Genomic DNA, 27,854 nt, shown 5'->3' on the forward strand with positions numbered 1-27,854 from the left:
CCCTCTCTATGCTTTCCCTCTGATCATGCTGTTACCACAGGTAATCAAGCCTATAAGGGAGAACGGTTCCTGTGTACTTCTAGTAGCTCCGTTCTGGCCGAACCAAGTTTGGTTTCTGGAGCTGATGCAGCTTCAGAGCTTGCCTCCGTGGCCTGTCCCATTGAGGAGAGATCTCCTCTCACAGGCCGGGGGTACGATTTGGCACCCACGACCCGAGCTTTGGGCTCTGCATGTGTGGGCCATCAACGGGTACCCATCAGTCTCCCCGACGGAGTGTTAAACACGATTACGCAAGCTAGAGCGCCCTCTACTAGATGGCTTTATGGTTCCAAGTGGTCAGTGTTCTCAGGTTGGTGCTCAGCTCGCAACCTGGATCCACAAGATTGTGGGGTGTCGGAGGTTCTCTCCTTCCTACAGGAGCTCTTGGATAAGGGTAGATCCCCATCCATGCTCAAGGTATATGTGGCGGCTATTGCTGCGTTTGTCAAACATTCGCATGGCCAGTCACTGGGTAGGAACGACCTTGTAGTCCGCTTCCTCAGGGGAGCTAGAAGGATGAACCCTCCTCGCCCCCCCTCGGACCTTTCCTTGGTCCTGGAGGCCATGAAGGGTGCCCCTTTCGAACCTCTACAGTCTGTGGACCTTAAGTATCTCTCATTGAAAACCGCCTTTCTGGTGGCTATCGCCTCAGTCAAGCTGGTGGGTGACTTACACGCACTTTCTGTTAGTGCGTCGTGCCTTGAGTTTGGGCCTAATGACTCCAAGGTCATCCTCAAACCAAGACATGATTATGTCCCAAAAGTACTTGCCACTCCTTTCAGAGCACAAGTCTCTGTGGATCTGACAGCGAGTCTGACATTCTCTCGTCACAGGCGATTTTTGAGATTCACCTTCGAGGGCCAGGCATATCAATACACAGTCCTACCGTTCGGCCTGTCCCTGGCATCCTGTATATTATGATGTACATGGACGCGGCTGATTCTAGCTCGATCTCATTCAGAGCTCATAGAACACAGGACCATATTACTCGAACACCTCGAGAATCTTGGTCTCACAGTCAATTGGGCGAAGAGCCAGGAAATATCCTTTCTGGGCACAGAGCTGAACTCGCTGTCAATGACAGCGCGACTATCGCCAGAGCGCATACTGAACATTGCGGCACTATAGTCCCGCTCAAGAGATTTCAGAAGATGCTGGGCCTCATGGCCTCATCATCATCAGTACTCCAGCTGGGTCTGCTTCGCATGCGCCCACTGCAGTGGTGGCTGAAAGCACGAGTGCCGTCTCAAGCTTGGGCCTCCGATCTGTTTCGCCTCAGGGTCAATCAGAAATGCGTCGCAGCTCTGAAACCTTGGAAGGCGACCGACTGGTGCTGGTACCACCGCCTCTTCAATCTGACATTCTCTCTTCGGATCTGACAGCGAGTCTGACGTGAATCTCCTTTGCCTGGTTAGGGCCCTTGGAACGTTCGGCTGCTTTCAGACGGTCAGGACAGCTATTTGTTTCGTTTGGTGGCCGATCTAAAGGTCTAGCTGCCTCGAAACATAGCCTTTCCAGGTGGAAAGTGGACGCTATCTCACTGGCTTATACATCTAAGAGCCTTCGTTGCCCTCTGGGCGTCAGAGCTCATTCCACTAGAGGCATGCCTCTTCATGGGCCTGGTCCAGTGGGATTTCCCTTCACGATATCTGTATGGCGGCAGGCTGGGCCTCTCTGTCTACATTTATAGGGTTCTATAACCTGGAAGTTCCCGCGCTCCAAGCTAGACTGTTGTCAGTTTAGTTTATCCGCTCAGTTCTGCCGGACTCGGTTCCGCGGACTGCAAAGTTTTCAGTTCAGGCAGGCTATTGCCTCCCCTGACTGTTATACCGTGTTAAGCACCCTCTATGCATTTAAGGTAACCACGTTTACCTTATATCATTCTTATTAAGCCCATTCCCAATGTCGGCTTTTTATATCCCCATATCATATGAACTCAGGGCGCTCGCCCTTGGGTCAGTGTTGTGGTAGATTTAGCATGCACGGCGTTTTAAATTGGATTCCCGTAGCGTAAGCTAGCTTACGCAACACGAGAGTACTCTCGTAAGAGAGCGTCACGGTTACTAACGTAACCTCGGTTCTCTCTAGAAGAGGGAATGAGTGTTGCGTAACCCTGCCGTGCTTGTGCTACCATCTGGTTTCGCTTCAGTCGATGAAAACCAAGGAGCATCTTATCGAGCTCTGGCTTATATAGGCATAAGCCACGCCCATTCGCCCACTCATTGGTGCTTACGTCACGAGCAGTGCCTCGATAGGTTGCAGCAGTTGCCGCATAGCATCCAATAGGCGCGCGAGCTGCCTCGCCTAGGTCTGCTAGCTGCAGCAAGTGTGTTTTAAATTAATACAAATTATAAGGATAATTTTTGGCTTCAGTATTCTCGAGAAAAGAGGTTTTCCCTCTAAGGTTTTTTTTTCCATAGTCAACTAGCTAGCTATTTATTAGTTATCTAACATTAAAAAAAAAAAAATATTTAATGAGAAAGTCATACGAACCTCAAAGTGTTAACCTGTCACCTCTGACCTTCAACAGCTGTCACAGCTCCTGGTGCAGATGGGATGTGTTGTTGCAGGAACTGATATGCTATAGGCTACTCCTGACTGGTTGAAATCTCATGCTACTTAGGACAAATGTAATGTACAGAAGTAGCTGCACTGCTTAAATACAAAATTAAAGTTTTTGAACGAAAAGATAAGTAAAGTCACTCTGATGACAATTTTTATGTGAAATGTGCATATTTACCCCCAATTGTCATGGTATGGGGAAAATTATTATTTTTTTAAACTTGAAACCAATTTTATTGGATTCCTTGACCCCAAGAATGTACACTTTGACACCAAATTTGTCATTATAGCGATAACAGAAGCAAAGATATGGGCTCTAGAGTATTTTCAGCGCATTGGCGGCCATTTTTGAAAAAACATGTTTATTTCTGATACTGATTATTATATATATATTATAATAATTTCTGATTATTTCTGAAAGTGTGATCTCACTTGTGTCTTAGGATAAATTTATTTGTATGACCCTAAGGTACTTCCATACCAAAGGAGACCTTTGCATCATGACTTGAAGTCAAAGGCCTATTTTTTGGGCTTAACCTCCCTACTATAATGTGCAAGTATATTTTGACATAGCAGACGTTTGGCCGGCCGTTCTTAATCGTCGAAGAATTGAATGCGATGCATGGGAGAATCTTGTTTTTTTCTTTCAGCCGATACGATTCATTTTGATGTGGGTTGATGTGGGCAAGGCACCAAGCGAAATGACAAGCCCCCTTCAGCCAGCTTGTAGTCGTGGCCGAGTGGTTAAGGCGATGGACTAGAAATCCATTGGGGTCTCCCTGCGCAGGTTCGAATCCTGCCGACTACGTTTGACAGCAGGCGCCTGCTTTAGGTTGAAACCTTGCTAAAACTTTAGGAAAAGAAAAAAAGTCACTGTGACAATATTACCCTTGAAAAGAGTTATGTTGGCAAGGAATAGTTTTGTCTGCAAGCTAAAGATGACAAGGGGCCATTGCGCCACAGAGCCCACGTGACTGATTGGCCGGGCCACGTGATGGTTTTTCATCTGGGCATTTGCACATCCAACAGTGTAATGCTATACACTCTGCGGGCAGAAAAGGCAGGTCCTCGAGCCTCTGCACAATTGAAACTCGATTCAAAGTCCCGAGGCCCTCTGTCCAAGAACGATCCTAAAGAGCAAAGCCAACGGGGTAGAGGCACCGCTGGGATTCGAACCCAGGATCTCCTGTTTACAAGACAGGCGCTTTGACCAGCTAAGCCATGGTGCCTTGCTGCCAAAACATGTTAGCTTGGGACACTGTCCTTCAACAACAGCTCAGGGATGGTTTGCAAATGGAAGCAACTGCAAAGGACACTTCGGTTTCACTCTTTGTGGTCAGTTCTCAGAAAAGCAAACGATTGCGAGGGTTCACGGCCTTGCGACACACACGGGTAAAAGGCACCGCTGGGATTCAAACCCAGGATCTCCTGTTTACTAGACAGGCGCTTTAACCAGCTAAGCCATGGCGCCTACCTCCGCTCCCTCCTGCCAGAAGGGCGAACCAGAGGAGCAAAACATAGAGAAAAAAAGATGCAAATCGTGGACCAGGCGCTGGATAGCATGAAATAGTTTGTTGACAACTGCGTGTGGGGTGGCCAGCTAGCCTCTGCGTTTTTTGGCAAAGCCGTGTTCAGCAGGACTCCCAGAACCCACGTCACACATGTTTATGGAGCTCCATTCACAAGAGCTGCAAAGACCATCTAAGCTACGGGAAGAGAAAGGAAGTCTGGCACCTCTCTGTGGTGACGGCCGGTCCTTGTGTGCAAGAGCCAAGAGTTTTCGGTAAGCACATGTAGTGGTAAACAAAAAAGACAACATTTTGAAGCCTTTCGACTACATTGACATTATTTGAAATGAACACGTTGAGAACAAGAGGCCTCAAAAGCTTTCTGTTACCCGAGGGCAACACTGTGCAGTATGGGGTTGACAAAACGGCAAAAGTCACGACTCTGGTGGGACTCGAACCCACAACCTTATGGCCTCATTTTGTAATCTAGAAGTCCAATGCGCTATCCATTGCGCCACAGAGCCCACGTGACTGATTGGCCGGGCCACGTGATGGTTTTTCATCTGGGCATTTGCACATCCAACAGTGTAATGCTATACACTCTGCGGGCAGAAAAGGCAGGTCCTCGAGCCTCTGCACAATAGAAACTCGATTCAAAGTCCCGAGGCCCTCTGACCAAGAACGATCCCAAAGAGCAAAGCCAACGGGGTAGAGGCACCGCTGGGATTCGAACCCAGGATCTCCTGTTTACAAGACAGGTGCTTTGACCAGCTAAGCCATGGCGCCTTGCTGCAAAAACATGTTAGCTTGGGACACTGTCCTTCAACAACAGCTCAGGGATGGTTTGCAAATGGAAGCAACTGCAAAGGACACCTCGGTTTCACCCTTTGTGGTCAGTTCTTAGAAAAGCAAACGATTGCGAGGGTTCACGGCCTTGCGACACACACGGGTATCGTCAAAGGCACCGCTGGGATTCGAACCCAGGACCTCCTGTTTACTAGACAGGCGCTTTAACCACCTAAGCCACGGCACCTACCTCCGCTCCCTGCTGCCAGAAGGGCGACCCAGAGGAGCAAAACATAGAGAAAAAAAGATGCAAATCGTGGACCAGGCGCTGGATAGCATGAAATAGTTTGTTGACAACTGCGTGGGGGGTGGCCAGCTAGCCTCTGCGTTTGTTGGCAAAGCCGTGTTCAGCAGGACTCCCAGAACCCACGTCACACATGTTTATGGAGCTCCATTCACAAGAGCTGCAAAGACCATCTAAGCTACGGGAAGAGAAAGGAAGTCTGGCACCTCTCTGTGGTGACGGCCGGTCCTTGTGTGCAAGAGCCAAGAGTTTTCGGTAAGCACATGTAGTGGTAAACAAAAAAGACAACATTTTGAAGCCTTTAGACTACATTTACATTATTTGAAATGAACACGTTGAAAACAAGAGGCCTCAAAAGCTTTCTGTTACCCGAGGGCAACACTGTGCAGTATGGGGTTGACAAAACGGCAAAAGTCACGACTCTGGTGGGACTCGAACCCACAACCTTTGAATGGCCTCATTTTGCAATCTAGAAGTCCATTTTCGCACCAAGCGAAATGACAAGCCTCTTCCAGCCAGCTTGTAGTCGTGGCCGAGTGGTTAAGGCGATGGATTAGAAATCCATTGGGGCCTCCCTGTGCAGGTTCGAATCTTGCCGACTACGTTTGACAGCATGCGTCTGCTTTAGTTTGAAACCTTGCTAAAACTTTAGGAAAAGAAAAAAAGTCACTTTGACAATATTACCCTTGAAAAGAGTTAAGTTGGCAAGGAATAGTTTTGTCTGCAAGCTAAAGATGACAAGGGCCCTTTTGTACTCAGCCACACGTCGGGGAGACCGGTAGCTCGCCGTGATTGTATAGTGGTTAGTACTCTGCGTTGTGGCCGCAGCAACCCCGGTTCGAATCCGGGTCATGGCAAGTTTTTCTGGGTGCCTTTGAAATTGAGCTCCACGTTACCACCTCTCCTCACCCCGTCCGTCAGACCACTTTTTTTGTTGTTGCACGGTGCGTCCTTGACGTGCTCTGGATGTTTGAGTGAATTGCCACTGGGACCTTCTTTGAGAGCACGAGCTCTCAGGTTTGAACCCTCAGAGAAAAGACTGAAAACCAAACGCTCCCATTTAGTTTGGAAGAATCTTGCTTCAGAGAGAATATGGTGCTGGTATACTTTCTAATCGCTAGGTGTTATTACACTCGCTGGCTGTTACCTAGAGTGCAGTGGACTTGCTATTTGCTTCAAACAACTGCGCCTTTGAAGCAAGTTTACAATAACGAAAAGAGTGAGATGTTGTTCTTTTTCCTAGCATTATCGTCGGTTGATTATTATTATCCGTTTAATAGGCTGCATTCCCACTAATGTGCAAGTATATTTTGACATAGCAGACGTTTGGACGGCCGTTCTTAATCGTCGAAGAATTGAATGCGATGCATGGGAGAATCATTTTTTTTTCTTTCAGCCAATGCGATTCATTTTGATGTGGGTTCCCACGCAACACGCACACATCTCGGGCCAGAGCCCGGATAGCTCAGTCGGTAGAGCATCAGGCTTTTAATCTGAGGGACCAGTGTTCAAGTCCCTGTTCGGGCGATCGAGCCTCTTTTTTTTGAGGAGCGCTACGTTTTGCTGTTGAGTTCGTGCACTGCACCTGCACTGGCCTCGGGCAGCGACGCTGCAAGGCACCAAGCGAAATGACAAGCCCCCTTCAGCCAGCTTGTAGTCGTGGCCGAGTGGTTAAGGCGATGGACTAGAAATCCATTGGGGTCTCCCCGCTCAGGTTCGAATCCTGCCGACTACGTTTGACAGCTTGCGTCTGTTTTAGGTTGAAACCTTGCTAAAACTTTAGGAAAAGAAAAAAAGTCCCTGTGACAATATTACCCTTGAAAAGAGTTATGTTGGCAAGGAATAGTTTTGTCTGCAAGCTAAAGATGACAAGGGCCCTTTTGTACTCAGCCACACGTCAGGGAGAACGGTAGCTCGCCGTGATCGTATAGTGGTTAGTACTCTGCGTTGTGGCCGCAGCAACCCCGGTTTGAATCCGGGTCACGGCAAGTTTTTCTCGGTGCCTTTGAAATTGAGCTCCACGTTACCACCTCTCCTCACCCCGTCCGTCAGACCACTTTTTTTGTTGTTGCACGGTGCGTCCTTGACGTGCTCTGGATGTTTGAGTGAATTGCCACTGGGACCTTCTTTGAGAGCACGAGCTCTCAGGTTTGAACCCTCAGAGAAAAGACTGAAAACCAAACGCTCCCATTTAGTTTGGAAGAATCTTGCTTCAGAGAGAATATGGTGCTGGTATACTTTCTAATCGCTAGGTGTTATTACACTCGCTGGCTGTTACCTAGAGTGCAGTGGACTTGCTATTTGCTTCAAACAACTGCGCCTTTGAAGCAAGTTTACAATAACGAAAAGAGCGTGGCAAGTCCACAGCATTAAAGCATGTAAAGATGCTTTCCAGACAAGAAGCAGTGAGATGTTGTTCTTTTTCCTAGCATTATCGTCGGTTTATTATTCTTATCCGTCTAATAGGCTGCATTCCCACTAATGTGCAAGTATATTTTGACATAGCAGACGTTTGGACGGCCGTTCTTAATCGTCGAAGAATTGAATGCGATGCATGGGAGAATCTTTTTTTTTTCTTTCAGCCGATACGATTCATTTTGATGTGGGTTCCCACGCAACAGTCACGCATCTCGGGCAAGAGCCCGGATGGCGGTACCTGACAGCCGTGCGTCTGTAAAATCTATCCAATACAATGACGAGCTCCATCTTTAAAAAACCAATTACGTTACGAGCTCCATTTTTGGCCGTCCAATGAAATGTCAAGGTCCATTTTTCATAGACCAATCACCGCACATAGTCCATTTTTGTCCATCTTTGAGTTTGAGCAGATTCCATCCAATCTCCGCTCATATTCTCTTTTTTGGCCGTCCAATGAAATGGCAATGTCCATTTTTCATACACCAATCACCGCACGTTGAGCATAAACGTCACCGCTGTTATTTATATTCCGCTCAGGTAACGTTATGTTATTTATAGTTATTGTATTTATTGTTAATGAACGTTTTCTGTATTTTAGGAATAGCAAGATTGCTCCGTAAAACTACCTTACCTATAGATCAGGTAACGTTAACTGTCATTGTGTACATTGTGTAAGTAATAGGGTATGACGTTAATTGCCGCAGCTCAATTTGTAATGTAAATAGTTTTATCCGATTTGGTCTGACTTTGTCTAACTTCAGTCAGCAAGCAAACCTTTATTTTTTATTTTTTTGTATAGGTAACGTTACGTTAGCTAACGTTATAGCTAACGTTGTCATCGAGCTTGGCAATTGTAAAGTCACATTTTTGTCAGTAAACGTTAACTTATTTTTTTCCTGATAGGATTAGTAAAATAGCATTGTATTTGGTCATTGTGTACATTGTGTAAGTAATAGGGTATGACGTTAATTGCCGCAGCTCAATTTGTAATGTAAATAGTTTTATCCGATTTGGTCTGACTTTGTCTAACTTCAGTCAGCAAGCAAACCTTTATTTTTTATTTTTTTGTATAGGTAACGTTACGTTAGCTAACGTTATAGCTAACGTTGTCATCGAGCTTGGCAATTGTAAAGTCACATTTTTGTCAGTAAACGTTAACTTATTTTTTTCCTGATAGGATTAGTAAAATAGCATATGATAGTGTTTGTTACTTCATAGGACATGGATAAATCAATGTACAATAAATCTCATTGTACTAGTCTACTGTAACACTGGCATAAAATGTAACACATAATAAATTTGGATAATTTCTAACTTTTGGGTGTTAGTTTAACTTTTATACACCTGTGGTAAAAAATGACCAGTCATAAGTGAATGGATGAGAATACAAAAAGTATATAAAATTAAATTCAGGCACATGTTCATTTTATCACATGGACACAGTTGAAATAACACAATGTTTAATCTGAGTATTTGTTATAGTCAAAATAGTCCATACATTATGCGTTTTACTACAAAACAATGTGTATGAGCCCAGGTCAATGAGGCATACAGGCCATAAATAGCAAACAGAAGTTCAAAACTTGTAATGTTTACAAAAACTCTATCACAAGATCTATCACAACATTAGGTGATGATATATACATTATGCATTATTTGGATTTATAAACTGTTATAATGTGGCGGTCATTTTGGACCAGGAACACAAAACTAGCTAACATGAAATTAACACAACAGTAGGGTTAATGCGGTGTTGCCGGGCTACAATGGCAGTTAGTTTAACATGTTCTGTATTGTTTCAGGCAACAACATGGCTTCAACTAAGTCACACAAAGGCATGAGCGATGCTGACTGGCTTGCGCGTCTGGAGAGTTTGGCCCGAACAGGAGTTCCCTTTCGAGGGAACTCGCGATGCGTCACTTGACGCTTTGGGAACGCCCCCAGCGTGAATGCGTCTGAGCATCAATGTCAACTGGTCCAATGGAAAGAATGAGCGTCACGGGCGGGTGACGTCATGACCAGGAAGGCATAAGAGCACATCCGGTGAAACGCGGCATTAGCTTCTGTGTCTCAGCAAGCGATCTGTGTTACTCTGTCTCTGTCTATTTATTGTTGTCTGTTCGATATTATTGGGAAGAGTTATGGCGAAACAACTTTACAAACTCTGTGCTTCTCCCTGCCCGCGTTATTTAACGGGTGGGGACACACACGAGCTTTGTGTAGTTTGTTTGGGAGTGCAGCATGCGGTATCAGCCTCCGAGGGGGCTGATTGCAACATTGTGAGAAGCTTTCGCTTCGCATGCTCCACTCCCGCCTGTCACTTTTCGAGGAAAGTGGCCAGGCTCGCGATCCTCGGGGTGCAGGACACGCGTCTGCCGAGGCAGCGCGGAGAATGCATTCCTGTGGATCGCGAATAGATTCTCGTTACGGGGTTGGAGACGGGTCCGCGGATCTTATCTCCTCCCTTTCCACGAGGGATCCAGTGCTCTCTCTCCGGTCTTGGAAGCCCGCGCTGCGGTCTCTTCCGCCCGGGGAGAGAAATCAATGCTTCAGTGCTCTACCTCCGAGGAGGTAGATGTGCTGGGCATTGAAAGTGTACACAATCATGGGGGAAGTGGATTTGCCATCTCTTCCCCAGCGTATGAGAATTATATATAGCCTATATATATATATATGATAGTTTATATATTATATATGAAATAAAGTGTATATATATAAAGAATGTATATAAAAATATATATATATATAGTAATAAGCTGGTGGAGGTGTTTACTAAGGCTGTAGATAAATTAAATATTTAATGGCCAGCAGAAATAAGGGGGCACTCGTCCTTAAAATAAATTGAACGAGTTTCCTTCCCTCTATTTTTCCACCTCCATCACGGGGCCTTCCATTTTTCCCGATCTGCACAGCGAGCTGTCTAGATCATGGAAAAAGCCTTACTCATTTTTTAGCCCCACATTCATGTATATTCAGATATTTGGGGGTTAAGAGAGTATGGCTATGGGGCAATACCCCGGGTAGAACAGACACTTGCGAGCTATGTCTCCCGGTTCAGTATCGTCCCTGAAGGCGTCGGCTTCTCTCACTAAACCATTAAAGAAAACTATTTTTTAATCTAGTGGGAAAAGCATATATGGCAGTGGGTCTAGCACGAGCCTGCTTGCACACTATAGCAGTGCTGCAAGCATATCAGGCTGACCTGCTGTGGTATTTGGACAGAAGTGAGGGAGTTTGGCCCGATGGGGTTTGAGAACTCCGTCGGGCCTCAGATTTATCTCTCAGGGAGTGCAGCCAAAGAAATGTGGTCACTGAGAGACACCTCTGGCTCAATTTTGATGGGAATCATGGAGAAAGATACAAGATAATCTCTCCCTCGCTATGTCCAACCCACTGGGGCTGCTGGGCGTGAGCAGCTCCAGCCGGCTAGTTTCTCATACACAACACAGCAGCCAAAGCCTTCAAAGCAGAAGCCGGATCCGAGGACCGTTCTTCATGCTGAGAAGGCTGCGGCTCAAAAGAAAAGGTCTGGCGCCACGGCGTCAGACCGGTGAGGGCAGCCCCAACCGGGGTGGAATGGTGTACACCTCATTATACGGTGCCCTTTCCATCTCTGTGCCCTCAGGGGACCGTTCTGCCAACCCCGCCACCCTTGGTGCTTCGGGGCGCAGCGTTCTCCAGCGAGCTTCTGGCGCAGCGTCAACTCGACATTGCGTCGGACTCGCGCCCTCTGAGGGGGGTTCGAAAACAGTCAGTTCGGGTGGTTCCTGCCAGTATGTTTCAGGTCCCCGAACTGGCTGTCTTTATTACACCAGAGGCCAGCCTCGAGGGGCTGGTTCCCTTGGTAGGTTTTCTGGCAGCGCGGAAGCTACTGCCAAATATATCTCTATGGGTAATGGTAATCTCTCTGGTAATGGAGCAAGGGGTAAAGGCCCTGTTAGCAAAGAAAGCTATAGAGCAGGTGTACTCACCCGACATTGCGTCGGGTCTTTACAGTCGTTATCTCATTGTTCCAAAAAAGGATGGAGAGCAGCGTCACATACTAGATCTTCGTCTGTTGGAGTGTTTGGTGCTGGAACTCAAGTCCAAGATGCTGACACTCAAACAGATCGTGACTCAAATCAGATCCGAGGACTGGTTTGTCACGATAGATCTAAAAGACGTATACTTCCATATCTCCATCCTCCCTCAGCACAGGAGGTTCCTGAGGTTTTCTTTGGGGCAAAGAACACCAGTATCAGGCACTTCCTTTCGGTCTAGCTCTATCACCCCGCACATTCACGAAGTGTATAGACGCAGCTCTGGCCCCGCCAGGCTGCAGTGTATACGCATTCTGAATTGCATAGATGACTGGCTGATTCTAGCGGAATCAGAACAGTTAGCGGTTCGGCACCGAGGTGTCGTTCTCGCTCATATGCAGATGTTGGGGTTGAGGCTCAATGCCAAGAAGAGTATGCTTTCTCCAGTACAGAGAACCACTTTCCTTGGTGTGGTATGGGATTCAGTGATGATGCGGGCCACTCTGTCGCCCGTTCGTGTAGCTGCTATCCTAACAGCCACAAAAGAGCTGAGGCTAGGCCAGTCACGCACTGTAAAACAGTTCGAGAGAAGCCTGCTGTACATGAGACCTTTGCAGTGGTGGCGCAGGACCAGAGGGTTCTCCCCGAGGGGAAACCCACTTCTGATGATCAAGATCACGCGGCCGTGCCTTCGTGCCTTGGTTATATGGAGGAAACACTGGTTCTTAACCCAGGGTTCGGTGTTGGGAGCTCTTTGCCATCGAGTTGCTATCTCGACAGATGCTTCCCTCACCGGCTGGGGAGCGGTATTGGAAGGCCGCTCAGCTCAGGACATCTTCAATGAGGAAGTCCGACCAGTTATTTATTTGCTTTGGATCACCTAAGAAGGGTCTTCCTGCTTCTAAACAGACGGTTAGTAAGTGGATAGTCGAGGCTATTTCACTTGCATACGAGTACTCTGACCATCCGTGTCCCTTGGTGGTCAGAGCTCACTCAACGAGGGGTATGGCGGCCTCTGGAGCTGGAATCCGTGGAGAAACAGATCCGTGGTCTGCTGGAAAAGCAAGCCGAGCTGTTGGATCGGCGATCAGCACTTGAAGCAGCACGCGCCGATGCTCACAAGTTAGTGGTTAGTAACTCTTTAACTCCGAGTTCGTCTACTCCGTGTGTTTCTCTGTCCAGAAGGACGCGATCATCTCGGGCTTCATTTACTCCGGCACCGACACAACACAATGGACCATGGATCACGCAGCGGAAGACGCGAGCCAGGACCAGAGCTACTCCTCCGCCCCTCCCGGTCTTCGAGATCTCCACTCGGAACCGCTTCTCCCCTCTTCGCGAGTCGAAACGCGACGACGCCGTGATCATCGGCACGTCCATGGTCCGCCATGTCCGTGCTACCTCAGGTAAAGGTAAGGTGCGCTCTCACTGCTTTCCTGGTGCTCGTGTTCTTGATATCGCTGCACAGGTTCCCGAAATCCTGACCGGGGACGAGCGCGTCGGAGCTGTGGTGCTGCATGCGGGAGGGAGCGACGTCAGGCTGCGGCAGACGGAGGTTCTGAAGAAGGACTACATGAGCCTGATCGAGACCGTACGCAACACAGCGCCTGAGGCAACGATCATCGTGTCTGGACCGCTTCCCACGTACCGACTAGGACAAGAAAGGTTCAGTAGACTATTTGCACTAAATGAATGGTTAATGTCACTGTGTAATGAACAGAAACTGCTCTTTGTAAATAATTGGAATCTGTTTTGGGAGCGACCCAGGCTGTACCGTGCTGATGGCCTGCACCCCAGCAGAGCCGGAGCGGCTGTTCTGTCGGATAATATCTCCAAGACGTTACGCACCAGATGACTAATAAGTCAAAATCCAAATCACAGTCTTTGCTGTCCAAACTTAATTGATATACGTAGTGAAGAACATTATATAGAAACTGTGTCTATTCCTCGTTTAGTGAAGCCAAACAATAAATCTAGTGCAGGATCTAGCAAAAATCTTATTGTAATTAAACCAGAAAATCTAAATATCAGTGAACAAAAAGAATTTCTAAAGCTAGGTCTTCTAAACATTAGATCGCTCACACCTAAAGCGGTTATTGTAAATGAAATGGTCACAGATAATAATTTCGATATACTTTGCCTTACTGAAACCTGGCTTAAACCAAATGAGTATTTCGGTCTAAATGAGTCTACTCCGCCAAGATACTGTTATAAGCATGAGCCCCGTCTGACTGGTCGTGGCGGCGGTGTTGCAACAATCTATAAAGATATTCTTAATATTTCTCAGAAAACAGGTCACAGATTTAATTCGTTTGAAGTACTTATGCTAAATGTTACGCTCTTAGATGTAAGAAAGAAATCCATATTATCTCTAGCCTTGGCTACTGTATATAGACCTCCAGGGCCATATGCTGAATTTCTAAAAGAGTTTGCAGACTTTCTCTCGGATCTATTGGTCAATGTCGATAAAGCAATAATTGTTGGAGATTTTAACATACACGTAGACTACAAAAAATGATGCCTTAGGGGCTGCGTTTACAGATTTATTAAACTCCTTTGGGGTCAAGCAAAACGTCCGTGGTCCCACTCATCGTCTAAATCATACACTAGATTTAATTATATCATATGGAACCAATCCAACTGATATAGATATTATACCGCAAAGTGATGATGTCACTGATCATTACATGGTAACGTGCATAATACGTACTGCTGAAATATGTCATGTTGCGCCACGTTATAGACCAGGCAGAACAATCCTTCCAACCACTATAGATAGATTCTCAAATAGCTTACCTGATCTATCTCAGCTGCTCAGTGAACCCAAACTGACAGATGAACTAGAGGAAATGACTAGCAGTTTGAGCACCATTTTCACTAGTACATTAGATATTGTTGCACCAATTAGATTAAAAAAGGTTAAAGAGAAAACTAAAGCACCATGGTACAACAGTGTTACGCATGATATCAAGAGAGAAACTCGTAACCTAGAGCGTAAATGGAAACAAACTAATTTAGAGGTCTTTAGAATCGCGTGGAAAGACAGTATGTCACGTTATAAAAAGGCTCTAAAAACAGCCAGGGCTGAGCACCTCCGCAAACTAATAGAAAATAACCAAAATAATCCAAGGTTCTTATTTAACACCGTGGCTAGACTAACAAATAAACAGACATCACCAGAGCAAAATATACCGTTACAGTTTAGTAGTAATGATTTTATGAATTATTTCAATGAGAAAATAGAAAGCATTCGAAACACAATTATAAATGTACAATCCTCTATGGTCTCTTATGATTCAGCCTCAATTATCGTCCCTCAAGAACAACTACACCGCTTTGCAACGATAGGACAGGAAGAGCTAAATAAACTTATTATTGCATCTAAACCAACAACATGCTCATTAGATCCAATACCCACTAAACTACTGAAAGAAGTGTTAGCTGTAGTGGAAGAGCCTCTTCTTAATATTATTAACTCGTCTTTATTCTTAGGTCATGTTCCAAGAATATTCAAGTTGGCAGTAATAAAACCTCTCATTAAGAAACCGCAACTAGATCCAAATAACCTAGCAAATTACAGACCCATTTCAAATCTTCCATTTATGTCCAAAATACTAGAAAAAGTTGTATCCGCTCAACTGTGCTCTTTTTTGCAAGAAAATGATATCTATGAAAAATTCCAGTCAGGATTCAGACCGCATCATAGTACAGAAACTGCGCTAGTTAAAATTACAAATGATCTACTCTTAGCTTCTGACCAAGGCTGTATCTCAATACTAGTCCTACTTGATCTTAGCGCCGCGTTCGACACTATAGATCATAAAATACTCTTGGATCGACTACAAAACTACACTGGTGTTCAGGGACAGGCATTAAGCTGGTTTAGATCGTACTTATCTGACCGTTATCATTTTGTCTCTTTACACGGGGGAAAATCAAAGTTAACGTCAGTAGACTACGGAGTACCGCAAGGATCGGTGCTAGGCCCTCTGCTATTCTCAATATATATGCTGCCACTTGGTAATATTATAAGAAAACATGGAATTAATTTCCACTGTTATGCTGACGACACTCAATTATATATTTCATCACGACCAGATGAAAACATTACCTCATCTAAATTGACAGAATGTCTCAAAGATATAAAATGCTGGATGACGCGTAATTTCCTGCTATTAAATTCAGATAAAACGGAGGTATTACTTATTGGTCCAAAAAACTACACACAAAACCTCTTACAATACGACTTTAATATAGAAGGATGCCCTGTTACTTTTTCCACTACAGTAAAAGACCTGGGTGTTATACTAGACCGCAACTTGTCTTTCGAAAATCATATTTCATCTGTTACAAGAACAGCCTTTTTCCACCTTAGAAACATTGCTAAATTACGTAACATGCTATCTGTTTCTGATGCAGAAAAGTTAGTTCATGCATTCATGACCTCGAGACTAGATTACTGTAATGCTTTATTAGCTGGTTGTCCTGCATCCTCAATAAACAAGCTACAGTTAGTGCAAAATGCAGCCGCTAGAGTACTTACTAGATCAAGAAAATATGATCATATAACACCGATTTTATCATCTCTGCACTGGTTACCTATTAAGTTCCGTATCAATTACAAAGTACTACTACTGACCTATAAAGCCCTTAATGGTTTAGCTCCTATGTACTTAACGGACCTTCTTTCGCCCTACAATCCACCGCGTTCTCTAAGATCACTAAATTCAAGGCTTCTGGTCATTCCTAGGATATCGAAGTCCACGAAAGGAGGGAGGGCATTCTCGCATTTAGCTCCAAAACTCTGGAATAGCCTTCCCGATACGGTCCGATGCTCTGACTCGCTGACACAGTTTAAAACTAGACTAAAGACGTGTCTCTTTAGTCAAGCATTCACATAATGCTTACCTTTTAGTCCTCTGCTATGCCATACGGAACCGTTTGCCACTGAAACTGCTTAACGCACCAGTGGGGCTCGACAGCCTTATAGACAAACGGGTCGGTCCGTATGGTTGCGGTTGGGTTGCGGAGAGTTTGGGTTACGGAGAGTTGTGAGATTATGGTTTTCTAACACCTACTCCCGTGTAATGGAAATCATTATGAACATCAGCTATGCTAATTATTTCCCATCTGCCTTTCTGCTGTTATCTCGGGACGCTTGTCCCGAGAAAAATGGCGTTCGTAGGCTCCAGTTTGGTATCCTGCCTCTCACGGGGATTTCGGATGCCTCAACGCCTGTGATGAGAAGACCAACGCCTGTGAAGAGACGACTCAACGCCTGCGAAGAGACGACTCAACGCCGGCGATATGTTATCCCCTAAATATTACATGATTAACTAAATGTATTTTTTCCAGGTACTCTCTGATATGGACTTACTGTAAAGCTTCTTTAAAACCCTATGATTGTTAGCCAGAGGAGAACTGGCCCCTGACTAGCCTGGGTTCTCCCAAGGTTTTTTTCTCCATCCAATCTGATGGAGTTTTGGTTCCTTGCCACTGTCGCCTTGCTTTTGGCTTGCTTAGTTGGGGATATTTAATATTCAACAATATTATTGAACTGTGTTGTACTACTTTCATGTTATCACTGTGAAGCTGCTTTGATGCAATCTGTATTGTGAAAAGCGCTATATAAATAAATGTGACTTGACTTGACTTGACTCTAAAGCCTTGTTATTTGGGGTTTCTCTCCAAGACGTTTGTGATGCGGCAGGCTGGTCTTCACCGCTCACATTCGTCAGGTTTTACAGTTTGGACCTGGATGCTGCCCCAGGTTCTCAGGTGCTTAGTGCTTAGTTCCAACAGACTGACACTCAGGTACTTGGAATTCTGGCGTTTTGGGTATTCTCGTTCCCAAAGCGTCAAGTGACGCATCGCGAGTTCCCTCGAAAGGGAACGTCTCAGGTTACTACTGTAACCATAGTTCCCTGAGAAAGGGAACGAGACGATGCGTCACCCTGCCATACTTCCTGCATCCCTGTGATCGGCTTGCTTCGACTTTTTGAAGCTAATGCCGCGTTTCACCGGATGTGCTCTTATGCCTTCCTGGTCATGACGTCACCCGCCCGTGACGCTCATTCTTTCCATTGGACTAGTTGACATTGATGCTCAGACGCATTCACGCTGGGGGCGTTCCCAAAGCGTCAAGTGACGCATCGTCTCGTTCCCTTTCTCAGGGAACTATGGTTACAGTAGTAACCTGAGACGTTTGGCCATCTAGGGAGGGGAATAGACCTTCTCCCCGACAAAAAAGATGGCGTGAGTTGTATCAGAAGGTAAATTATGCAGCTAGATTCATGGGTGAACTAATAAACTTGTATGATAATACATTGTGCTATTTGTATTTATGTGTATGGATAAGTAATTATTTACAATGTAAATACAATGTAATATTGATAAAATTAAGATGCCTGTTTTGAGATAACATGGACTACAGTGTCATAGCTACACTTTATGTTCACAGATAGAAAAATGCCCTCTGCAAATGAGGGGCCAGACCACCCTTCTGAAGGAAGCTCAGAACTGTTTTTGTGGATTTCACAAGGTAACTTCAATTAGCCTAGTTCAAGTTGCATAACTAGATAGATGTGTTTGCAATATCAATGTGTCTTTATATCTAAAATTAGGCATTATGAGGAGTGTATAATATCATGTGTCTGGTACATCTTAATGCATGTATCACAGGTTAATCCACCAGTCACAGTGGATGCATCACAGCGCACCCCTGCCCAAAGCACACCCTCCATCAGTGATGTGTCACATCCTGCAAAGAAAGCCAAACTGACATTGACAATGGTAAGCAGACCTTACTGCAGGTATCACTGCAGACATTGAAACATCTCAACATTTTGCTATAGTGTTGCAGGTTTTTTATCACTGACTATGACAAAACTTTTCAGTTTGAAAAGTCAAGGTTTGGAGGCTCACATGTGGCAGCAGCAAAACCCAATTTGAGCATCCAGAGGAAAACCTCTCAGGTTAATATAAAAGACATCATAACTATATAATGACATCATCACTTTATCACTACATAATTTTATTTAATAAAAAACGCAATCCCCTTAACCTGTTAAGCTTCAAGCCCACTTTTGAAAAATCCCCAGAAATGACATACCCAAACTGAAACAGATACAGTTCATGAACCCTTTGCACTAAAAGCACAAGTATGATCTCATTTGAAAGCTGACACCTGGTTGTTTATCGTAAATGTAGAATTAATTATTGTCATAATGAAAAAAACAATTTTAAATAGCTTCAAAGTTTTGTAAAGTTATTAGAAATTTATTTTTATGAAACATATTCATGAAAATAAAATTGAAGTTGGCCCTGGAGCAATCTAGAAATGCACTGCAGCTAAAGCCACATGTCTGACCATTTTATATTTAAAATCTGAAAATGATAAGTATAAAACTCTGTATTTAGTTAAATGTTTTTCAAGATCATGTCAAATTACTTTATTTTGATCAGACTCTATTAGCAAACTGATGTTTAGTCATCTTCTGAGTCATCTATTCAGTCTATTGTCTCTATTGTTTTGTGGTGCCCCATTCAGTGTCAGTCTCCCCTGCACACATTTACACCTCTCCAGACTGGTTATTATGGCTCTAAATATGCATTTCTTTTGTCTGCATTATAGCTACTAACGACTGGCTATTCACAGGCTATTCATAGGGTTTCAAACCCTAATTTCTTTTATCAAAGTTCTCACTAAATATTTGAAACTGGTATCAAATGCACTGAAACATTTCAGTAAGCATTCCTATTTAGAAAAAAATCATAAAACAATAACTGCTCGTGGCTGGTGCGCCTGGGCTCGCTAGCATGTTAGCTTAGCACACCATCAATACACGACCATTTATGAGATTAAAACCATGTTTGTGCTCCAAACTTACTATATAACGCAAGTCTAGTGTTTTAAATAATCTTCTGTGATCTAACTTGGCTTCAGATAAAAAAAAAATCCGACAGAAAATGTATTATTTAGTGTTCTGAACGATGATGAAATCTATATCGATTAGCATTACATTATAAATATAATCTATTATTATGAAATACCTGGCATGGCTTGAAGAACACAGGTAACTCAAATATCATTGCAATCATGTTAATGTCTTCAAAACATCTTTATCTGCATGTTACAGCGATCTCTGTCAGCTACTTTGAGAGGCATCCAGCTGCAGCCCCGCAGACTCACTTCTCGCTAGACACCAGTGGCTGGACACCAGTGGATGGACAGCCTACGTCATTTCCGTATCGTCATTTCCGTATCGTCATTCACTTTTCAAATTTGACGCCCCATGCAGATGTCAGCGGTAAGAAAAAAAATATAAACTGTCGATGATTTATAGGTCATGTCAGAATTCAAATGCACAAACTAGCTAGTTAAAAAATCGTCTTGTTTTCAAGGTACTTTGTTGTGTTTTTTAAAGGTATTAGTGAACTCTGGTGTGCCTCAATTCTAGAGCTAGGTTGCTACAATAGAACACTTGTACTCTAATATAGTTAAATATAAACATGCTCATTCTAATCATATTGTACATCTGTTCTTGCTTTAGGTGTGGTGAATGTCAAAAAACTGCCCCAGGCTGTAAGAGACATGTGTGTCCCTTTTAAAATTGTACAATGCAGAAATTGCAGATATTCTTTCAAAGACTGGGTGGGGTAACGTTACCGTGGAAACGGAAGACGTGGAGACCTGCGAGGGTTTTATACAGACCCTGAATTTCCTGAGCATTGCCCAGACTGCCAGTTTTAGGGGGCAGGAATGAGGTGTGGTGTGCACAGTGTGCAATAGTTTATTTGGTCTATAGTCTATAGTTTATTCTCTTGAAATAGGGACTTCCCCCACAACCTTACGGGCCTGACTGTGGCATCTTCATTCTGATGGTCAGATTTGACTAATTTTACTAATTAGATTGTGTAATTTCCAATAAATATAGCAAAACCATGAAGTGTTAATTTGATCTGGATTGTTTGGTAAATTGTCTGATCATGTGAATCTACGTATATTTTAAAAACAGAAGTGGTTACATTTACAAAAAAAAAAAAGGAAAAAGAATTGAATATCCAAATGGGCAAGGCAAAAAACTGTGGTCAATTAACATGTACACGTCTGTTGTATTGACAAAACGTTATAGTCCATTGATCTAGGCTGAATTTAAGTCACAAAAAATAGTGATATGATCTGAACAATATATATTTTCAAGGTGGTTCTTGTGAATGCAGTTTGCATGAATTATTGAAGTTATAATATTAGGTATATAATTGAGAATTGTTTTATGTAAAGAGATATGATAAAGATCATATTTCAATTTGCACACAGCTTTTATATTATATATTTTAAGTCATAAAAGTAAAATGACAATACGGAAAAGACGTGTGCAATTAAGCCTGCAAAGAATGCTGTCTATCCAGAGGTGAAAATCTAAAATAAATATATGTCTATCCAGAGGTGAAAGAGGTGAAAATATAAAATAAATATGCTGTCTATCCAGAGGTGAAAACAGAAAATAAATATGCTGTCTATCCAGAGGTGAAAATCTAAAATAAATATATGTCTATCCAGAGGTGAAAATCTAAAATAAATATGTCTATCCAGAGGTGAAAATCTAAAATAAATATGTCTATCCAGAGGTGAAAGTATAAAATAAATATATGTCTATCCAGAGGCGAAAATCTAAAATAAATATGCTGTCTATCCAGGGGTGAAAATATAAAATAAATATATGTCTATCCAGAGGTGAAAATATAAAATAAATATATGTCTATCCAGGGGTGAAAATATAAAATAAATATGCTGTCTATCCAGAGGTGAAAATATAAAATAAATATGCTGTCTATCCAGGGGTGAAAATCTAAAATAAATATATATCTATCCAGAGGTGAAAATCTAAAATAAATATATGTCTATCCAGAGGTGAAAATATAAAATAAATATATGTCTATCCAGAGGCGAAAATCTAAAATAAATATGCTGTCTATCCAGAGGTGAAAATATAAAATAAATATGCGGTCTATCCAGGGGTGAAAATCTAAAATAAATATATGTCTATCCAGAGGTGAAAATCTAAAATAAATATATGTCTATCCAGAGGTGAAAATCTAAAATAAATATGCTGTCTATCCAGAGGTGAAAATGTAAAATAAATATGCTGTCTATCCAGAGGTGAAAATATAAAATAAATATGCTGTCTATCCAGAGGTGAAAATATAAAATAAATATGCTGTCTATCCAGGGGTGAAAATATAAAATAAATATGCTGTCTATCCAGAGGTGAAAATGTAAAATAAATAAATGTCTATCCAGAGGTGAAAATCTAAAATAAATATATGTCTATCCAGAGGTGAAAATATAAAATAAATATGCTGTCTATCCAGAGGTGAAAATATAAAATAAATATATGTCTATCCAGAGGTGAAAATATAAAATAAATATGCTGTCTATCCAGAGGTGAAAATATAAAATAAATATTAAATATGCTGTCTATCCAGGGGTGAAAATGTAAAATAAATATGCTGTCTATCCAGAGGTGAAAATATAAAATAAATATTCTGTCTATCCAGAGGTGAAAATATAAAATAAATATGCTGTCTATCCAGAGGTGAAAATATAAAATAAATATGCTGTCTATCCAGAGGTGAAAATATAAAATAAATATGCTGTCTATCCAGAGGTGAAAATATAAAATAAATATGCTGTCTATCCAGAGGTGAAAATATAAAATAAATATGCTGTCTATCCAGAGGTGAAAATATAAAATAAATATGCTGTCTATCCAGAGGTGAAAATGTAAAATAAATATGCTGTCTATCCAGAGGTGAAAATATAAAATAAATATACTGTCTATCCAGAGGTGAAAATATAAAATAAATATATCTATCCAGAGGTGAAAATATAAAATAAATATTAAATATGCTGTCTATCCAGAGGTGAAAATATAAAATAAATATGCTGTCTATCCAGAGGTGAAAATCTAAAATAAATATATGTCTATCCAGAGGTGAAAATATAAAATAAATATGCTGTCTATCCAGAAGTGAAAATATAAAATAAATATGCTGTCTATCCAGAGGTGAAAATATAAAATAAATATATGTCTATCCAGAGGTGAAAATATAAAATAAATATATGTCTATCCAGGGGTGAAAATATAAAATAAATATGCTGTCTATCCAGAGGTGAAAATATAAAATAAATATATGTCTATCCAGAGGTGAAAATATAAAATAAATATGCTGTCTATCCAGAGGTGAAAATCTAAAATAAATATGCTGTCTATCCAGAGGTGAAAATATAAAATAAATATTAAATATGCTGTCTATCCAGAGGTGAAAATAAAAAATAAATATGCTGTCTATCCAGAGGTGAAAATCTAAAATAAATATGCTGTCTATCCAGAGGTGAAAATATAAAATAAATATGCTGTCTATCCAGAGGTGAAAATATAAAATAAATATTAAATATGCTGTCTATCCAGAGGTGAAAATAAAAAATAAATATGCTGTCTATCCAGCGGTGAAAATATAAAATAAATATGCTGTCTATCCAGAGGTGAAAATATAAAATAAATATGCTGTCTATCCAGAGGTGAAAATAAAAAATAAATATGCTGTCTATCCAGAGGTGAAAATATAAAATAAATATGCTGTCTATCCAGAGGTGAAAATATAAAATAAATATGCTGTCTATCCAGAGGTGAAAATATAAAATAAATATGCTGTCTATCCAGAGGTGAAAATATAAAATAAATATGCTGTCTATCCAGAGGTGAAAATATAAAATAAATATGCTGTCTATCCAGAGGTGAAAATATAAAATAAATATGCTGTCTATCCAGAGGTGAAAACGGAAATTAGCGGCAAAACGGAAATGACGTAGGCTGTCCATCCACTGGTGTCCAGCCACTGGTGTCTATCGAGAAGTGAGTCTGCGGGGCTGCAGCTGGATGCTATTGGCTACTTTCTGTATCACTCAGTGATGTCCTGGAATGTCACATGACTATGGGTCTTCTTCATGATCCATATATGGACTTTTATTGGACATATAGCGCCCCCATGCTATTGGTATGAATGGAAAACACAGCACATCTCAGTAAGAAGCGATCATAATGATTACATCGACGCATTTGGGTATAAATTCAATAAATATTATTCCTGTCTATAGAAATATGATGTGAATCTATGAGAATATATCAATATTTCTCCACATCTGCACATTGTTGAGCTAAAAGCCCTCAGGGACGTTGTTTTGTGAATCGCTGTCATGATGACAGCACGGAGTGTTTTTTATGAATGGACCAGCTGACGCTCATAATTCATATTAAAGGTATCGACTCATTTTTTTCATTTCATAACTCCTGACACAAATTAAGACATAACTGTCACTATAAGTTTCTCAGAATACAATAGTGGTCAAATACTGAATCTTGAGTCTTATATCTTTTCTTAATGATGTATAGTTTGTCAAGGTATAACATTAAATCTGATAGTATATTTGAACTAAATAAAAAAAAAACGCTTCAGTGCGCCGACGCTCTGGAGAAGGTTAAGAGGTTAATATATTAATCATAACGTTTGACTCCACAGACATTAGAGCACTCCATTTCAGCCGCAGCTTCATGCCCACCCTCTGATCCTCGTCCTCCTTCATCCCCCAAACCTCATCGGCCTGTCATCAAGTCCTCCTCTTCCTTCTTCCTTCCTCCAGCTCAGAGATCACAACGTACCAAAGAAACAGCAACACCATCGATTAATTCTGAGTTTGCTGTTGTGAGGAGCCCAGTAAGATGTCATTCAAAATATAAACATGCCTTTGTCATTTAATGCTCTCTTAGATTTTATTTAAACCAGTGTTTTTGATAATATCAGCAGGTCTCATCTCAGCCAGAAGACACTGCGGATCTCCCACTACTGTGGCCACAGACAATGCCACAGCAGGACCAGAAGTGGGTGTCGGAAGCACTTTTTAGGGTTGGTGCAAAGGGTAAGCTGGAGCTGCGTGAAAACCTGCAGTTGTGGTATCACCCCCCACCAACAGCCCTGTTGTACCACCAAGCTCCAGCACCTGATAGATTTTTTTCACAGCGGCTCTTGCTCTGGATGCCATATAGGCTATGGAAGGTGCGGCTCCAGTGTTCTAACCCTGTCTGTGCCAGGCATCAGCTGTGTGGTGGTGGTCTGCACAGGAGAGTACGACAGGTGTTAGATATTGACAGATACTACAATCTGGTTACAGAGACCCTGATCTGTACCAGGTGTAGAACCAGCTACCTGTCCTGGAGTCATGCTGTGCTGCAACAGTTGGACCTGGCCCATCGATCTGAATTCAGGATCATCTTCACACGCAAGTAAATATGTTGCAGTCATGTTCACTCATATGCTACCTTTTTGATAAATAATTCTTACAATAATTAGATACATGATAATAAGATACTTGAATAAATACTTTTTTCCAAGGTATGCCTGTGACATTCGAGTTCTTCGCTTGTTGCGTAAAAGAGGGGCATGGGGAATGGCCCAGTGAGGATCATCGGACAGCTGAGGGAGAACCACAGTGAGGAGTGGTTAAAACGTGTGGCTCGGTACACATCAGAGTGTGTGGCCTTTTTGGATAAGCCTGGCCTGCATCCAATGCACTTCCAGGAACCACCACCACTTCCTCCAGTACCCAGCTACAAATGGCTCCTCACTGTATACAGTCAGGACATCCTCAACAGGCTCGATCACATAAAGGCCAGCATCACATCCACGTATGGATCAATTTTAAAAATGGATTCAACTAAGAAGGTTAGAGGAGCTGCTTTAATGACTGTACTCCTTTCTATAATGAATTGTTAGACCAAAATAGCTTTATTTTTCAATGATACTGATTTGGATGTATGTTTTATTTTTTGCTATGTTTATTGTTTCTTTTAGATCACCAAGAAGTTGAGTGGGCCTGCAAAAGGCACAGCACAGTGGCTTACCTCAGTAGGCAATGAGGTAGGTCAGGTGCTGATGAGTGTCCTGACTGCGAATGAAGGGGCTGGGTTAGACCTCATGGCTGCAGGGCTCATGGAGAGGTACCAGCGAGCTGGTGTTGATCCTCCCACTATCCTGTATGTGGACTGTGACTGTTGCAAGGAAGTGGGAGAGACTAAACTGAAGAGGCGGTTCAGCGGCTGGCCCGATGTCATCGTCCGCCTAGACATTTGGCATTTTATACGACGTCTGGCAGTAGGGTGCACCACTGATGCCCACCAGTTGTACCCTACTTTTATGTCTAGGTTGTCATCCTGTATTTTGGAGTGGGACGCAGGGGATCTCACTCTGCTGAGAAGGGCCAAGAGGGAGCAACTCACTCAACAGGGCTGGCCTGCAATGACGCCGGCAGAGCTTGACCGTCATATAAGCAAAGATGAGCTGGCCCAACACTGCAGGAGGAGAACACGAGGAGAGGAAACCACTATCCGCCTCCTTGATATGCTCATCAGAGAGCTCATGGGTGGCAAGGGGAATGACGCCCTTGGTGTTCCTCTCCTTGACAGTGTGAGGATGCAGCACATCTGGCATGTCCAGAGACGGCACTTCACCTGTATCCAGGACCCTCCAGATGTGCCACTATACACGGAAACTGGAACCATAAACAAGGGCGGGATGGTTCTAAAAACGTACCGGTGTGCCAGAGGCTCCACATCCCTGGAATCATTTCACTGCCACCTAAACAGATTTATTCCAGGTTTGTCATGACAGAATATACCACATCTTGCCACTAATTCCTGTTAATTTAGATATTTGCAGTGAACAGATAATATTTTCTCTTTTGCAGTTTCTCAAAACAATGTTTGGGTTTCTATTTCTTTTTCTAGGGAACAGCGCAAACAGCCTGAACTTCCAGATTTACCTCCTGGAAGGTTTGTTACGCTGGAATCAGGACCGGGCAGCAGCTGCTGTTGCAGGTGGAAGTTCAACCCTGCGTACTTACACAGGGGAGCTGGTTTACTCTGTCAATGAGAACTACAATAAGTTGTATGGAAGGAAATTGGTCCCTAGCTTCACTCCACCTGCAGTATACACAGGTAAATATATTTTTGATAAATGCAGTTCACAATGTTTTTTTGGTAAAATTACAAGTGCTTCTGGACAAAAATAATATAATTTTTGACATCACAGAAAAAATAATACTACCTGTATTTTTTTTACACTGGATTCTTTGTCCTAGGTGTCAGGGCAGAAAATTTAATTCTTACTAGAATATAGAGTAACTCTGTCTTTTTATGATGCCCCCTGAATTACATATTTTTTGTTCATGCACAAGCTGAGAACAAACAGATTTACTGCATTTTAATAAACCTTTCTGATTATTTTCCTTTAATAATGTTTCCTGTTCCAAATATTTCCTCAGGGGAGCTCATTGGAGTGCAATATTTGTTGAGACAGAATAGTCAGCCCCTGGAGGACATGTGCCCTACCTCCGATAGGACCTCTCAGTTGCTGGAGGAGATAGATGTGGAGGAGCAAGGGGAAGAGGATGAGAGTTTCATTGATTTGTTGGGAGAGGAAGCCACAGTGACAAATCTTCTGGCATTAGATGACTCATTCCTTATAGGTCCACCAGTCCCACCCGCTGCACCGCAGCCCTGTGTTCAGGCTCCACCAGTCCCCAGTGTCCAGAATCCTTCCGCTGCACCACTGCCCACTGTGACTCCTTCCGCTGCACCGCAGCCCTGTGTTCAGGCTCCACCAGTGCCCAGTGTCCAGAATCCTTCCGCTGCACCACTGCCCACTGTGACTCCTTCCGCTGCACCACTGCCCACTGTGACTCCTTCCGCTGCACCACTGCCCACTGTGACTCCTTCCGCTGCACCACTGCCCACTGTGACTCCTTCCGCTGCACCACTGCCCACTGTGACTCCTTCCGCTGCACCACTGCCCACTGTGACTCCTTCCACTGCACCACTGCCCACTGTGACTCCTTCCGCTGCACCACTGCCCACTGTGACTCCTTCCGCTGCACCACTGCCCACTGTGACTCCTTCTGCTGCACCACTGCCCACTGTGACTCCTTCCGCTGCACCACTGCCCACTGTGACTCCTTCCGCTGCATCACTGCCCACTGTGACTCCTTCCGCTGCACCACTGCTCTGTTTCCAGGCTCCACCAGTGCCCAGTGTCCAGACTCCATCAGCTGCACCACTGCCCTGCTTTCAGGCTCCATCAGCTGCACCACTGCCCTGTTTCCAG

General features: G+C 43.1%; 6 non-coding genes across 6 annotated transcripts; 2 read left to right on the top strand and 4 right to left on the bottom strand.

The window, feature by feature from the left end:
* Positions 1–3,327: 3,327 nt before the first annotated feature.
* Positions 3,328–3,409, top strand: trnas-aga (transfer RNA serine (anticodon AGA)). Its single transcript has one exon. It is a non-coding gene; the product is annotated as a tRNA-Ser (tRNA).
* Positions 3,410–3,756: 347 nt separating this feature from the next.
* On the bottom strand, positions 3,757–3,830 carry trnat-ugu (transfer RNA threonine (anticodon UGU)). Its single transcript has one exon. It is a non-coding gene; the product is annotated as a tRNA-Thr (tRNA).
* A 168-nt stretch (positions 3,831–3,998) lies between these two features.
* Positions 3,999–4,072, bottom strand: trnat-agu (transfer RNA threonine (anticodon AGU)). Its single transcript has one exon. It is a non-coding gene; the product is annotated as a tRNA-Thr (tRNA).
* A 749-nt stretch (positions 4,073–4,821) lies between these two features.
* trnat-ugu (transfer RNA threonine (anticodon UGU)) lies at positions 4,822–4,895 on the bottom strand. The gene has a single exon. It is a non-coding gene; the product is annotated as a tRNA-Thr (tRNA).
* A 173-nt stretch (positions 4,896–5,068) lies between these two features.
* On the bottom strand, positions 5,069–5,142 carry trnat-agu (transfer RNA threonine (anticodon AGU)). Its single transcript has one exon. It is a non-coding gene; the product is annotated as a tRNA-Thr (tRNA).
* Positions 5,143–5,984: 842 nt separating this feature from the next.
* Positions 5,985–6,056, top strand: trnah-gug (transfer RNA histidin (anticodon GUG)). The gene has a single exon. It is a non-coding gene; the product is annotated as a tRNA-His (tRNA).
* The last annotated feature ends 21,798 nt before the right edge of the window (positions 6,057–27,854 follow it).

This window comes from Rhinichthys klamathensis, unplaced genomic scaffold (assembly GCF_029890125.1).
Source record: "Rhinichthys klamathensis goyatoka isolate OS25496 unplaced genomic scaffold, OSU_Roscu_1.1 h1tg000313l_1, whole genome shotgun sequence".
NCBI classification, from domain to species: Eukaryota; Metazoa; Chordata; class Actinopteri; order Cypriniformes; family Leuciscidae; genus Rhinichthys; species Rhinichthys klamathensis.